We start from the raw sequence: 16,394 nt of genomic DNA, 5'->3' as shown, positions 1-16,394 counted from the left end.
CTTTCCTCCTAGCTGTAGACCCTCAGGCCCAGGACACTTGGGCCCCACCCAGCCCTAACAATTCTAGGACCCTTCTCCTCCCTGGCAGCACCCTTAGGGGTCTTGAGTTCTCGTAACAAGCTGTGTCAGCACACAGTGGATGGTTCTGGGCTCCCCTCATCGCTCTGCAAAGTGTGGGGTTGTTGGCAGTCATATTGAAGTGGGCTGCTGTGTGTTTGTGTGTAAGAGTATCTTATATGCATGGTATGTCTGTGTGTGTCTGGGTTGGAGTTACCTGGGTTTCTCTTTGTGGGTTGCAGTGTGTTTATTTCAATGTGTGTCTATGATTGTGTGTGCTAGGGGATTTTTTATGTGTGTGTATGGATCTGAATCCATATGTGCACTTTGGAGCCTCTGTGTGCTGCTGTACTTTCCATACCCCTCCCATCTCCCATAGCTGTTCTTTCTGCTTACACGTCATCCCTCCAGATCCTCCTGCCAGAGCCATCCACCAGAAGGCCCCTGGGTCAAGAGGATCGAGGGACTGCTGGGACAGTCATCCTCTGGAGATTTGGGAAGAGAGAAGGAGAAAATAGAAGGAAGGGAAGCTTAGGGTCAAGGGAAGAATGTTTTAGGGGAAGGAGACTTGGGAATGTTTGCAAGTAGGAAGGAGGGGTGCAGCAGAGAGGGAGAAAAGCTGGGAACCATTGGTGAGGGAGGTTTGCCAGAGCCAGCACCCAGGAAAAGGATGTGGGAAATAAGGGCCAGGGGCTGCCGCCTGCCCCAGGGCTTGCGTCCCTGCCTCTTGCTAGGGTTGAGGTTTCAGGGCTGTCACTCAGGAGTTGGCTCCATGAGCTCAGTAAGGGATAAAGAAGCAAGCTTAGAGCAGACAGCCAGTGCCTCAGGGAGGTCCGTGTCCCACTCATACATATTCATGTCTTCCTGCCAGGGGCCACGCCCAGGCCAGGTGCTAGTCTTTACCTTAGACAGGCTCAGGGTCTATTTATGATGTTTAGATGTCTCAGGATATCATAGATGTCTCAGTCTCCTAAATCTGCTGGCTTGCCTGGCCCAGAGGCTTTCACCCCTCTGGGTCACATTTCCATTCCTCTTCTCATGCTCAGGACATCTCAGCAGAGAATGAGGATAACGAAAGATCATGCCTTCTCCAAGTTCTCACGGCTGGAAAAGGCCGGAATCAAGACTTAAACCCAGCACTGACAATAGCATACAACATATGTGCTCCTCTTCTATGCATATCTTATGATGGCTCTTTGTCCCTCAGTCCTGTCTGACCTCTGCTTGAGCAGGCTCTGCCTGCTTCTGCCCAGGTGGACCTCAGCTGATCAGATGTCACCATCTTTCCCCCTTCCCCCGGCCCCCACCCTACACCCTGGGCCTTTGGAGCCTTTCACTGTCTCCACTGTTCTTGGGGTACTCATGTTCATCCCTGACAACAGAACAATGAGACACACACACACACACACACACACACACACACACACACACACACAGAGAGAAAGAGAGAGAGACAGAGACAGAGAGAGACAGAGAGACAGAGACAGAGAGAGAGACAGACACAGAGACAAAGAGACAGAGAGAGAGGTGAAAGATAGACTCAGGAGAGGGTGTTAGAATGGCCATCTTAGTGTCTGGTGGTTTCTGCCAGGGAGATGGAAGCTGGACAGCAACCTCCATGGCTCAGAGAAGGCATTTCTGTGATTTCTGTGTGGAATGTGCCAAGAAGGCATGGAGAAAGGGGAAAAGCCTGGCAGAATTTCAAGAAGTGCCTGGTTGAAACCAGACACCAGGAATGTGCTGCAGGTCAGGCCTGTTGTCTGGGAGATATTTAGCCTATTTTGATTTTCAGTTTTCATTGTTTATTTCTAAAACAAATATTTATTTTACCTTTGTAATTCTTGAGAGGTTTTTAGGAACATGGGAGGGGATGGTTTTGTTCTGGTTTTAAACACTTCTAGCCTTAGAGAGACACTGGCCAATTTGCTAATAACAGCCTAAAAGGCAGTGGCTAATGGCCAAATCTGTTTTCTTTGATAGGTACAGGCTGTTGGGAGGACATGACAGCCTCATGGTTGCTTTCACAAAAGCCCTCATGTACCTTGTTTTCTCCTTGTTTCTGCCACACTGGATCCCCTCCACTGCTCTCCCTTGTAGACTGAGATCTCAAGGATTGAGGTTCAAAGCCAGTTTGGACAGAAAAAGTCTGAGATTCCATCTCCAGTTCACCAGCAAGAAGCAGGGCTAGAGGTTTGATTGAAGTGCTAGAATACTATCTCAAAGCCCTGACTTTATTTGCTGGTCCTAGGGCTTGAATTCAGGGCCTGGGAACTGTCCCTGAACTGCTTGGACTCAAGGCTCTACCACTTGAGCAGCAGTGCCACTTCCAAGCTTGTCTGAGTAGTTTATTGGACATGAGAGTCTCAAGGACTTTTCTGCCAGAACTGCCTTTAAACCATGATCCTCAGATCTCAGGCTCCTGAAGGTATAGCTAGGATTACGAATGTGAGCTGGCTCTTTTTTTAATGTTGCCCTTTTATGTAGTAAACTTTCTAAACCTACTAATTCTACTACTTTATTTGTAGATTATTTTGGACTTCTAGATGTAAAATTATAAAGTACTAGTTAATGGTTTTTTGAATCAGCTTAACGTGGTTTTAAATTTGTGTGTGTGTGTGTGTGTGTGTATGTGTGTGTGTATGTGTGTGTGTGTGTGTGTGTGTGTGTGTGTTGATTTTAGGGCTTGAACTCAGGGCCTGGGTGCTGTTCTAGAGATTTTTCTTTTCTTTTTTGCTCATGTTAGTGTGCTTCCATTTGAGACTCGTCTCTATTTCTGGTCTTTTTGGATAGTTAATTGGAAATAAGAGTGTCATGAACTTTCTCACTTGGGCTGGTTTTGAACGACAATCCTCAGATCTCAGTCTCCTAAGTAGCTAGGATTACGAGTGTGAGCCATCAGCACCCAGCTAATTTTTAATTTCAAAATTATCTTTTAAGTAGTTGTACAGAGGGGTTTCACGTCAACATGTTAGTTTAGGAACCTAGTGCATGTTGACCAGTGTCACCCTTTCATCATTCTCCCCTATCTCTCCCAACCATAGCCTTCCCCTTGATGTTCTTAGTTCCATTTCACATAGGTATATTGAATAGGAGGACTGCATTCTCCTACCTTTCTCTACTCCTTCTTATTGACCTCACCCAGCTGACACTTCCTGATATTCATTTGGTTAAGAGGGTTAGTTAGTAGTTCAAAGTAGTTATACCATAGTGAGTCTACCCTGGGTACACTTTAGCTAATACATTTGTGTGCATGTGAGATGATCCTGTATAGCTTGACATAGCTACATTTATGTTAGGTCTAATTTGCTTTTGTATGTGAGAGAAAACATGCATCGTTTGTCTCTCTGTTGGTTTTTAGTTACAGTCTTCTAACCTCGCTAAATATATGAGTTTTGTAAAAATGATTTACTTTTTCTGAAGCCCATTTTGTCTCTCTCAGGAATGGAGAACCTTTTTTTCTGCCAAGGGTCATTTGGATATTTACAATCATCATTTGAAGGCTAGACATAATTATCAGTGCACACAGATGGGCCCTGGCAGATGACAAGAAACATGTGACTGTTTTACCATGTACCAAATGATTGATGTGTGTGTGTGTGTGTGTGTGTGTGTGTGTGTACGTGCATGCACATGCCAGTCCTGGGGCTTGCACTCAGGGCCTGGGCACTGTTCCTAAGCTTTTTGGCTCAAGGCTATTGCTTGACCACTTGAACCACAGCTCTACTTCAGGCTGGTGTGTGTGTGTGTGTGTGTGTGTGTGTGTGTGTGTGTGTGTGTGTGTAGTTAATTGGAGATAAGAGTCTCACAGGCTTTCCGCCACCCCTCATCTTGTTTCCCCCTTCCCTATCCTACTTACAATAACCAAATAAGCATATATACAATATATCAGATAAGGTAAAATACTGTAACAATATGAGATAACCAAGGGACAGCAAAAGAAATGAGAGATAACATAGTACATTAAGGACAACAATCACTCATTATATGGCTTTTGTTTCTATATCCTGGAGGTCTTTTCATTTAGCATCATACTATATGGCCTTATGTATCTAGGTTTTGCTCTCTTGTAAATCTCTGCTAGGAGAGCCCAAGGTTTCTACTGATGATGACAAATGAAGGAAACCATTGAGCCTATGTTCCTTTGAGTCTGACTTACTTCACTTAGTATGATTTTTTCTAAGTCTTTCCATTTCCTTACAAATGGGGCGATGTCATTCTTTCTGACAGCAGCATAGAATTTCATTGTGTATAAATACCACATCTTGTTGATCCACTCATCAACTGAGGGGCATCTGGGTTGGTTCCATATCTTTGCTATGGTAAGAAGAGGCAATCCAAAATTTCATATGGAATAATAAAAGACCCCGTATAGCAAAAACAATTCTTAGCAGAAAGAACAGTGCAAGAGGAATTTCAATACCAAACTTTAGGCTCTATTACAGAGGTATAGTGACCAAAACAACTTGGTATTAGCACAAGAACAGGCCTGAAGACCAATGGAATAGAACTGAGGACCCAGATATTAACCCACAGACCTATGGCCACCTAATTTTTGAGAAGGGAGACAAAAAAATAGAATAGAAGAAAGACAGCCTCTTCAACAAGTGGTGCTGGCAAAACTGGTTAAGCACCTGCAGAAAACTAACGTTGGATCCTTCTTTGTCACCCTGCACCCAGATTAACTCCAGATGGATCAAAGACCTAGAGGTAAAAGGAGATACATTGAAAACTTTACAAGAAGGAATAAGAGATACACTAGGTCTCCTTGGCACAGGTCGAAACTTTCTTAATACGGATTTAGAATACTTCTACAAGTGGAACTGACATGACATGCTGATAGATTGGAACATGAGGGAGAGGGAGAGCAGGAAAGATGTCTGGTTCATTACTGGTCTCCTTTGATAAAATGGAAAAGCAGTGGAGGAGCAGGTTTGGAATGTGATGGGGAGAGGGTGTTACAAGTTCAACTGAACAGAATAGGTGAGAGAAGCCTAGAAAATATCTAAGAAGAGATATCCTACAAGATTGGGTTATAAGCCTGGGGTTTACTTGAGTTGGGACTCAGAGCATGAGTCTCAGAGAGTGCTGGTGGGGAAGTGGAGAGTGCCTGAGACAGAATGTGGGGCCCCCTTGCTCTAAAGATGGACAGAACACCCCCAGAAAGAAGTCTTGGGAGGAGGTGGAACCCTGGAGAAGGTGGCAGGCAAGTTCCTGTGTAGCCCATAGTTCAGACAAGACAAGCTCTAAATATAAAGTAGATGACTGACCTCGGCAGTGTAAAAGTCACTTCCAGAATGGGTGGATAGAATGTTACTTCAGCAGATGGCTAGAACAGTCTTTTCCTTAAGCATCAGCTACAAAAGCTGGCCTCACTTTGATGCCTACCAGAAATGAGATGAAGTGAGTCTTGAGGACCACAGTGAAGACAGGCTTCTCACAATTGCATAGTACAGACTAGCAAAGTGCTCACCAGGCTGCTTGCTGCATGTTGTCAGCAATCGCACAGACACTTTCTGCCTTTTCTCCAGAGCAGAGTTTCAGCAATCATCATTATAAGGTGGCCAAACCAAAATGGAAAAAAAGTTATGTCTGCAATGGAGGATAAAAAACTTTTCCAATGACACCACAGTTTGGCACAGCTGTTGCTTGGTCGGGGAGCACTGGAACCTTAATGGTATTTCTGTGACCTCCCCCAAGCATACCATGACACATGGATTTCCTCTACTACCCAATCCTCCGTCTCAACCTCTGGTGGGCAATGCGCTCCCCAGATGGCTTGTGAGATACCTAGGGCTGCGATCCTACTCTAGAACTTCTGCTTTAGCGGCCAGGGTGGGACCAGATATTATGACTGCCTTTCCAACAAGCCTCCCCCTCCCCTGTGCTTCTGCTGGGGCCCCAAGACCACCCCTCAATAACCTCTGCTCTAGATTGCACACTCCCCAGAGCAGGTGGGGTCCCTCACGCCCCCTGGCTGAGGAAGAGGCACTCATGACACTTATAATGTTATTTATAATACATTTATAAATGACAGGATTAAACATCCCTGGGAGGGCTTGCTCCCTCAGGACTCAGGAATTGGGGTGAGGGCAGTAGTTTGGGTTAGGAAGAGATGGCATACCATGTCTAGCTTAATTATTTCTTTAGTAATTACAACATTCTTTTACTTATGAAGTTTGAACACAGAGCTTTGCATATGCTAAGCAAGCTCTACTACTTGAGCTGTGCTCCTCCTTCCTCTGGACACCACACAGAGCTCTGATCTGCTGCTGTTGCTATGACCTCAAGACTTCCAGGCACTCCTCTGCTGAGCTGGACTCTACTCAGAGCTTTTGAAGGCAGAGTGGCTGTGCTAGAACAAAATGACTGAGGTGGTTCATTTATGAAGACTAGAACTTGTTGTTGTTATTGTTGTCATCATTTTTTTGGGGGGGGTAACTCTTCTGGGGCTTGAACTCAGTGCCTGGGTGCTGTCCCTGAGCTGTTGTGCTCAAGGCTAGAGCCTCTATCACTTGAGCTACAGCTCCATTTATGGCTTTGTAGTGGTTAATAATTGTTGAGTTTCATGGACTTTTCTTTCTGGAAACTCTGGCAAATCTTCGATCTCAGACTCCTGAGTAGCTAGGATCACAGGTGTGGACTCACTGGTGACTGACTTAACAATTTTTTTTTGCCAGTCCTGGGGCTTGAACTCAGGGCCTGAGATGTCCTTGGGCTTTCCTCAAGTCTACCACTCTACTACTTGGGTCACAGCACCACTTCTGGCTTTTCTGTATATGTGGTATCAAGGAATCAAACCTGTGTCTTCGTGCATACTAGGCAATCACTCTACCACTAGGCCAAACTCCTGGCCCCTAACTTAATTTTCAATGAGGACACTGAAACCATGGCAATCAGTGGCTGACTTTGGACATTTTGCTTTCTTCTTGAACCAGTCCTAACTTTTTTTTCCTGCACTGGGACTCACACCATTTGTTTCAGGTGTCCATCTTTCTCCCTTCCTTCCTTCCTTCCTTCCTTCCTTCCTTCCTTCCTTCCTTCCTTCCTTCCTTCCTTCTTTCCTTCCTTCCTTCCTTCCTTCCTTCCTTCCTTCCTTCCTTCCTTCCTTCCTTCCTTCCTTCCTTCCTTCCTTTCCTTCTTTTCTGGTAGTTCTCAGGGTTTGAACTCAGGGCCTCAAGCTATTGCTTAACTTTCTTATTCATGGCTGGTACTCTACCATTTTGAGTAATGTCTCTAGCTTGGCTTTATGCTGGTTTATTGAAGATGGAATCTCTCAGACTTTTCTCCTGGTTTGGCTGTTTGAACCACAATCCTTTGAATCTCAGCTTCCTGAGTGGATTATAGGTGGGCATATTGGACTTGCAACTTTGTGAGGAGAATTTGGGCATCACTTTTGGTACAGGGATCCAGACTGATGATTCGGTGTGAAATGATTTGCTGGGATCCATTTTCCCTGGATAAGGCCCATACTTTTCTCTTTCCAGAGTTAGAGGAAGTGGGGTGGGGCCCTTGGCACATGGCTTTGGGGAGATGGAATTTGTTAATGCTCCATCCCAAGAAAATGAATGTCGGTGGCCACATCCCATGGAGCCGGGCGCATGCATCTTCTGGCCCGGGGACACAGCTCCCTCACTGCGTCCCGCCTACCACAACACAGAGCCTTCTTTCTTCCTCAGGAAAAGTGACTCTTTCACAGGCTCAGGGAGGCAAAGGAAATGGAAAGCCTCTCTCCGGGCAGGAGGGCACCCTGTTTCCTTTGCCTGCCTGTCTGAAGGTCAGATCCTGGGGAAAACAGGAGCTTCAGGCAGAACTTCCAAAGTGGGGTGGGGGGTGGGGGGCTGTGTGAGCCCAGCCCCCTTAGCCTGGTCCCTGTGTGAGCCAAGAGCCTCTGGGGCCTGCCCTGCCCTCCTGGTCTGCAGCCCCAAAGCAGAGTGGGGCTTAGCAGGGGCTTTTCTGAGAAGCTGTTGAGCTCAGACCCTGCTGGGTGCACATTTCTGCTGGAGGATGAGGGAGGGATTCCAGTATTTACTTTGAACACTGTTTTCCTGTGTCTGCATTGACTGGGTGTTAAATTCCTCCAGATTTCTGGCTCCAAGGTTGTAGCTTCAATGGGTAGAAATAGATTTAGGGCAGCTGCCAAGAGAGCCCAGGGTGGGTGGGCCTGGGCACCTCCTCTGCCTGCAGTTTTCATTCTGCGGATGGCAAGGGGGTCAGGGCCTTCTCTGCAGGGGCTTCCAGCCTGGGAGGGGTTGGTTGTGGTCTAGACTCACCAAGGTTTGGGTTTTTCACATTTCCTACCCTAGAGGGCAAAAGTTAGCTTTGCTCCTTTTGGAAGGCATGCAGGAATGAAGACACGCTGAGTTTTTTGAAGGTCAGGGTTTTGTATAAACCCAGAAGTTGGGCTCATAAGGAATTCATTTGGTGGGATGTTGGGAAATCTTAGTACATTCCAATTCCTGGGGCCTGATGGGCCTCAGAGGGGTCGGGAGTAGCAGGCGGCTAGTGCTGGGAAACCCTGTGCTGTATGCCCTGGGAAACAGAGGTGTAGTGAAGCAAGGTGACACGGGAACCAGCTTGTCCCCAACACAGCTTGTGAAAGCTCTTCCTGCGAAGTTAGGACCCTGGTTGAGGTAACCTGCGACTACTACTGCCTCTGAAGCAGGTGACTGGGGGTCACCCAGCAGCTACTGGGAGGAACAGAGAGGACAAATTTTTCCTTATTAAGTATTAATCAGGGTTGGGGCATGAATCTGAAGGTAGAATGCCTATCCAGCAAGTTCAAGAGCTAGAGTTAAAATCTCATTGCTGCCAAGATAAATATATAAACAAATAAATATATCAACCAATTAGTGATTAGCCAATTTATCAATGAATCAGTCAGCTAGATAATTAGCTAATTTGTGAAGTAATAAAATGTTGATGTCATGAGCTGGGAGTTTGGCCTAGTGGTAGAGTGCTTGCCTAGCATGCACTAAGACCCGGGTTTGATTCCTTGGCACCACATACATAGAAAAAAGCTGGAAGTGGTGCTGAGGCTCAAGTGGTAGAGCTCTAGCCTTGAGAAAGTCCAAGGACAGTGCTCAGGCCCTAGGTCCAAGCCCAGGACCGGCAAAAAATAATGTTGATCAGTGGTGCTAAAGACACAGTAAACGTCAGAAAATTGAAAGGATCACTTCAATGATAAAAGATGCTGGTCTAGTTCCACCATGCCCAACAAATGACTTATTCCCACTTTAGTTCTAGGGTGACGAATGATTCAGGGAAAATTCTCAGGGGACCCTGTGAGAGGCTCCAGGCTCCAGGCTCCAGGCTGGCAGCCTCTTGATCAGAGAAGCCCATAGCCAAGCAGGGCCCAGAGGCAGGTGTGCATTAGTGTTCTTAAACCCTCAAAATCTACCCCTGAGCCTCTTTTCATAGTAATGGTGTGTGTGTGTGTGTATGCGCGCGTGTGCGTGCATGTGTACGTGAGTGTGGAAAGCGAAAGGGGTGATTGTTAATCATTTTCCTAACTTAAATGTCTAGGCAGACCCCAGATAATGTTCATGTATAAGTGTTGGATAAAATAGTCCTATGATAGCCTTTTTTTTTTTTTTTTTTACAAAGCTAGTACTAGGACTGGAATTCATAAAGCTTTGTGCTCTTGTTTAGCTTGTTCAGTCCAGGCTTGGTGCTCTGCCATTTGAACCACACCTCTACTTCTGGCTTTTTGCTGGCTAATTGGGGATCATCATCTCTTGGATTTGTCTGTTCAGGCTGGCACAGAATGGAGATCCTCAGATCTCAGCCTCCAGATGGCTAGGATTACAGGGGTGAGCCACTGGTGCCAGCATTCCATGGGTATTTGATCTCACTACTTTCCCAAGAACATTTTACTTGATCTTCCGGGGAAAAAAAAATCACAAAGTCATAGCTTTCTATACCTATTAAGCAAAGTGTGAGGTAAGCACTTTAATGCCATTATTGAGCTCTTTCTCACATCTGTAGCCTTACTGGCCACATTGATATGTTCATTGTGTCTACACAGCCTTGTCCATACTGGCCTTGCAACAAGGGCCCCTTCATTTCCAAAGTATGTGAGAGGCCCAAGTTCCTTACCTACGTGAATTCACTTCTTTGAGTAGAACAAGTGTGGTGTCCTCTGGAAATGGAAGTGGACTGGAGAAAGACAAGTTACCCAGTGAGCATTCTCCTAATACTGCCAAAGCCGGAAGCCCTCTTCTGCCTCAGCCTCAGGTTCCTTGGACCGTCAGATGTAAAGGTGTTGCGCTGTTATCTTTTGCTTTGTAATGAATGACTCCAAAATTTAGTTTGTTTGTTACAAATGCTTTTACCTCATAGTTTTATGGTTCAGAAATCTAGGTGTGTGCCCCACTGGCTGCCTCTGTCGCAGGGACTCTCACAAAATGGTGGGAATTGAACTCGGGGATTTGTACTTACTAGAGAAGTACTTTACCTCAAGCCTTGTATCCAAGCCTCTTTTCTCATTGGCTATTTTTGAGGTAGAGTTTTGCTGAATGGTTGGACAGGCCTGAGCTGCAATTCTCCTATGTGAGCTTCCCGGTATTTCTGGGGATGGCAGTCCACATCACTGTGTCTGGCCATTGTGCTTCCCTGTGAGATGGGGTAGCAGCAGCAGGCCACAGCCCTGAAGCCACTGGCTGAGAATGGAGTCACCAGCTCATCCTCCCCAGATGCTCTAGACTTGAGCCTCTTTGCTCAGCTAGTAGGCGGTTTTTATAATGTAGTCTCCAAAGCCACATCCTGTCCCGTTGACTGTATTCTGTTTCTTAGAAGTGCAATCTCCAGATGCAGCCTAGGAAGGGAGTCCCTAGATGCAGGGCAGGGAATTTCACAAGGCCGTGATGAACAGGAGGTGAGATCAAGGGAAGCAAGCTGCAGTCTGCCTGTCACTGGCCTTAGCAACCCAAGTCCTGGTGAGTGTTTGTTCAACCTGTGGGCCTTGCTACCCAGCCCTTCTGATAAGCCCTGAGACTTGAAAGATGAGGAAATGAAGACCAGGATTTCCATTGCTTTTCCTGGGACGTAGATAACATCCTTAGCATAGCTTTCCAAAGGGCTAAGTACATACATTTCTAGACTGTTACACTTAACTTTTGTCCCTGTGCTCATACCAGCCACCCCTAGTCTGTGGTCTAGGCTACTCTCTGAATAATACAACCCTTCAGTAGTCTTGGGCGGTCATCTCATCCTCACCCTTTGGCAGAGATGTTATTTAACTTTCTTGTAACCAAAACAAGACTGGGTCAGCAACAACAGTGCAAGATTTATTCTGATAGTTCAGGGCTCTTGTCTTTACCACAAAAGCCAACAGCCATGAGGCTCTTTTAGAGATCACGAGACACTTTCTCGCCATCCATCGGGCCGCCCCTCACTGGTCATGAGGCAGATGTTGCCCATCTCCAACGCAAGGAAACAGGATCAAGAGCAACTGAGAATCGCTCCAAGATCAGACAGCAAAGAGCTTTTGTAAAGCAAGGGTGTTCAAATTAGTTTTCCTAACTCCAGATTCTTTACTCCACCCCGAGTACCCTTCTACATTGTTTGCATATCTCAGTCCAAGTTTATTCCAGGAGGAATCCAGGGAGATTTCTTGGCCCAGTTTTATTTTGTTAAACCATTAGAGCTGAAGAGACCTGAGAGGAGAGAAAGCATACGAGGTCAAAAATGGGAGTAGAATGTGGGCAGGAGATTGGGTACACAGCAGGCCTGGCTGGTGACTTTGAGGAGTTGCACAGCTGCGTGTGTGTGTGTGTGTGTGTGTGTGTGTGTGTGTGTGTGTGTGTGATGTGCATGCCAGTGCACATATTCAGGCATGCATGTGTGCATAGTTTGTAGACTCTCTTTTTCATGCCAAGGACTACGTGAACATCCTGCTAAGGGCTACTCATGCCATGGGCATTTGTGCAACATGTGACAGCAGGGGGCCACCCATGCCCAGAATCTGCCTGGCTCCAGAGCAGCTCTACAGAATGTCCTTTTGGTGAGCAGATGATGTCAGCGGGACTGTAGGGATCTGATACATGGTGCGGGTGGGTGCAATGGATAGTGTGGGGAACAACTGTGTCCTTTGATCTTCTCCTGCTCCAAATCCCTTCCTCGATTTTCTGCTTAGTGGCTCATTTGGGGCAAGATGTTTTGTCATTAATGTTTGCTGAGCTTGAATCTGGACCGTATTGTTTTGGCACGGTGGACAATATGGCCATTATGCATGTGGCAGTAATAGCAGCCTGTGGTTAAAGGCTCTTACCATTGGCTCTACCCTGTGCTCCATGCTTGTTACATCATCTCATTAAATCTTCATGTCACTCAAAGGAGCGTGAGTGCTTCCCATTTTCTCTTGTTTTCTAAGAGAGAACTTTGGGGCTTGTAAGAACTCCACAGCTAAGTCCTGTTCATAACTCTACCATGTGTTTCATTCAAAAGTTGTATTATTGCCTTGGGGACCTTGGGGAATTCACCTCTCAGTTGCTCTCTGGGGGAGTAAGAGGAGGCTGGTTCCCCTGTGGTCCTCTGAGGCAGGGCCTCTGCTGGGAGAGGATTTCTACAGGGCACTCCCCATGAAGGGCCTGTTCCCCGATGCTAAAAATATTTGGTGCATCCCTCCACCATGTTGAGGAGACACATTCGAACCTTTGTTGTTGAGTCAGTTGGATTTCTGATTCCACAAAACTCCCTTTGTCAGAACTTCATAATTTCCTGGCATGTTACCACCCATATTTTCTCTGTGGCTAGCAGTTAAAATTCTGTGGTGTACTCTTTGTGTATATTTATGCCTAGAATGATTCATTTGAATCTAATAATGACAGATGTCTCCTTAATTATTTTCAGTGACCTATTTTGTGACCTCCAAGGAGTGGAGTCTTGCTGTTTTCACTTTTTTGTTGTTGTTGCAATATTAGCGTTTGAACTCAGAGCAGTTGAGTCAAACCTCCAGTCTTTTGGCTTTATCTTTTTGAATACAAACTCATGTTTTTGTTGATGGCCTACCTGAATTGCAATGATCTTATTCCATCTATAGCTGGGATGTCAGGCATATGCCAGCATACCCAGTTTATTAGTTGAGATAGGAGTCTCACTAACTTGTTGCCTGGAACTGGCTTGGAACTGTTTATCCTCATGATGGCTATCTCTTGAGTAGCTGAGATTACAGGGGTGAGCTACCATCTTGGATACTACTCTTGTCTTTGTTGGGTCAGGGTTTATATATCCCACTATCTATCTGTTCTCTCTATAACTAACCGCCTTTGTTAGGTTTCATTTTTATCTGTTGCACTTTCCATCCTGCTTCCCAGACCCATGGTAAAATGAAGAGAAGACCAGAACAAATCTGGCCTTAGGTTTTAACCATGGTCGGTCCTTACTATGGCCAAGCTGTGGCTGTGGTCTTGGAAGAAAATCCAAAAGGAGTAGAGGCCTCAGGCCATATGTATAAATTTACAATCATTATGCCAGAAGGAAACACATGAATGGGCTGGGGGTGTGGCCTAGTATTGGAGTGCTTGCCCAGCATGAATGAAGCCCTTGGGTTCCATTCCTTGATATCATATACACAAAAAGCCAGAAGTGGTGTTGTGACTCAAGTGGTAGAACACTAGCCTTGAGTAAGCTCAAGGACAGTAGCTGAGTTCAAGCCTCAGGACTGGCAAAAGAAAAAAAGAAGAAAAGAAAAGAAAGAAAACACAGGAATGGAGAAAGGTGGCTACTACAATCTAGGGCACCCAAATGATTTATTTTTACTGTTGCCAAGATCTGGGGCTGTGGTTCATAGGAGGGGTGGGGGTGGGCTGCAGACTGGCCCAGTGGAGAATGGAAACAGAAGTGTGGAGGAAATGTGGAGGAGGCTTCAGCTGGAATTGAGCATGCTTAGTTCACATGGACTTTAGCCTATTAGACAGGGTTTTCTTTTCCCTCTCAGCAGAACTCAAATCTGGGGCTGTTGTGTCTGCAAATGTTTGAATTGGTGCTGTCTCTTGTGGTGTGCCAGCCACTTCCCCTGTGGTGTGTCAGTGCGTTTTCACAGGGAGCCCACAAGGCAAGTGTTCCAGTCACGTTTTACACATGTGGGAAAAATAAAGCTCTAAGAACGAGAGAGAGGGAGCAAAGGCAAGTTATTTACCATGTACGTAAGCACAGGCAGGATCATAATCTGCTTGTAATTGTGGGCTGTTTAAGGGAATTAGAAGGGGGATGGTGTTGGAGAAAAAGAGAAAGTTAGAAGGTAAACAACATCAAAATAAACTGCATCTGAGAATGAAGATTGAAAAACTAGACCCACTGAAGGCTGTTGCATAATAGGGACCCGGGAGAGTGGACACACCAGGAGATCCACCTGCACGTGTGAAATACTATGGCGAAATCCCTTTGAACACAAAGCATATGCTTACAAATTGACAGGGATGTAAAATAGGTCTTTAACAGAATCATAGGAAGGAGTGTGGAGGGGGTCAAAAACCTTTATGTCTGTGTCAGGTAATGGAACAATAAAGCTTGCTGAAATTGGTTTGGGAAGGAGGAGTAGAAAAGAAGGGGAATAGTGGAGTGTGAGTCTGATCTAGACACAGTGTATGCATATCTGGAGAGGTTGATATGAGCCCCCCAAATTATGTGAATAAGAAAGGAGCCACCTAAGGTTTGAACTCAAGACTTTCCATTTCTGTTTGCCCTGGTTTTAGGATCATGTTTCATGTCCCATGTTCAACCTTTATTCAAATCAGCAGGTTCAAGATTTCCACGTGTCCTGTGTAAGTAGGTAGCTTTGAGATGATTGTATTCCTTGGAGATTTCAGGGCAAGTTACCTAAGGCAAAGGCAGTACCACCTATTTATCTAATGTTGATACATATTTTGACGAGGAGGACATAAACAGTATGTTCATGGCACTGGCCATTGTCCATGTGACACACGCGTGTCCTGATGGTTTTTCTCAGCATGGCAGTGAGTGGCTTCACTTCCTCCTCACCATCCTCCAGCAGTCGCAGAGACAGCCATGTATGGGAAGGAGAATGGCACTGCGCATGCGGGGTAGATAGTCCCCGTCACCTCATCTTCTAATTTTGACAGCGCTTAGGATCCGTCTTCAAGCTCACCTTCTCACCTTCTTTTCCTTCACTCCAATATGGCATCTTCCATCTGTTTCATTCCCCTTTTGTGAATGATCCTAGTATGCCACTTATTGCTGGGTGTGAAGGAAGAGTGCACAGGAACAAACACAGTCAAACTCTTTCATTTTCCCCAGACAATGGGGAGTGTGGTTTAGTCATAGTTGGAGTCAGCTTCTGCAGGACAAGGCGCAAGCTATGGCATAGGTATTTTCTCACACGGTCATGGACAGGGACAACTCTGTGCTACTGAGGGCATAGTGTGTCTTAGGCTGATGGAATAATTAGTTCATCTAGAAGGTGACTATTTCTTTGCTTCTATGAAAAAAAAATTCAAATGCCAGTCACTCTCTTCAATGCCAATATTGGATTCAAAAGCCATTGGTGAGCTAAAATTTAACCCAGTATTTGTAGTTTGGGAAATTTGCCTACAACACCCCTTACTTCAAAGCCCCGCACCATTCTCAAGGCCCCAGATCCTAACCTTGGAAGTAATTGTTAGTTTTGATGGGCAGCTAGGTTTAGTACAACAAAACTGAGTCTAACATTCTTCTTTTCATTAAAATTCTCTGTAGTTTGAAAAAATCAACTTCATATTTCAAGATGTGAGCTACTGTGTATGTATGAATAGAGAAGAGGGTTTCTTTTTTTCACAGACCACCATATTAATACTGACCTTGTTAAAACCATGTCTTTTACTATATTAAAATTGATTAAAAACTAACTGTACTGAAGGAAAACACATATATCAAACATGCTTTGTGTAGTAATCACATAAATTTAATACCTGTCTGGATTACCTCTAGAATAATAAATCAATATTTCTTTTGAAAAAAAGCCAATATTGGCTTGAATTATTAGTGTGTTGAACATTTGAGAAGGTGGCCTGAACCGTTGACCGAAGCCAGTCTTGGGAAATGACTGGCCATTTCCCCATGTGTTCTGTGGGCTCACAAGGTCCTCATTGTTCCAACTGAGCAGGACTTCCTTTTTCTGACTGATTAGACATCGTGTGGCCACACATTTCCACAGCCTCTTTGTGACCTAGCTGTCAGGCAGAGAGAGAGAGAGGGGCCCTGAGCATAAACTGCTTCAATCTTTAGCTTCCTAAATATGTTATAGGGCCCTTCCTTCCTTCCTTCCTTCCTTCCTTCCTTCCTTCCTTCCTTCCTTCCTTCCTTCCTTCCTCCCTCCCTCCCTCCCTCCCTCCCTCCCTTCT

At 45.5% G+C, this 16,394-nt stretch overlaps 1 protein-coding gene across 4 annotated transcripts in view; it reads left to right on the top strand.

Moving 5' to 3' along the window:
- The window catches only part of Cdrt4 (CMT1A duplicated region transcript 4), an 80,514-nt gene that overhangs the window by 51,424 nt on the left and 12,696 nt on the right, over positions 1-16,394 (top strand). Inside the window, exon 1 of one of the 4 annotated variants that reach the window (XM_090349571.1) lies at positions 12,040-12,058. The exons of the other annotated variants lie outside the window; for them this stretch is intronic. The gene's annotated coding sequence lies outside the window, so the exon portion shown is untranslated. Of the gene's footprint in view, positions 1-12,039; positions 12,059-16,394 lie in introns of those variants that run through there. 4 annotated transcript variants of the gene reach the window in all.

Source organism: Megascapheus bottae, chromosome 17 (genome assembly GCF_031878675.1).
Source record: "Megascapheus bottae isolate mThoBot1 chromosome 17, mThoBot2.hap1, whole genome shotgun sequence".
Taxonomy (NCBI): Eukaryota; Metazoa; Chordata; class Mammalia; order Rodentia; family Geomyidae; genus Megascapheus; species Megascapheus bottae.
The sequence above is the reverse complement of the archived record's forward strand: the minus strand, read 5'-3'. Positions and strand labels throughout refer to the sequence as shown.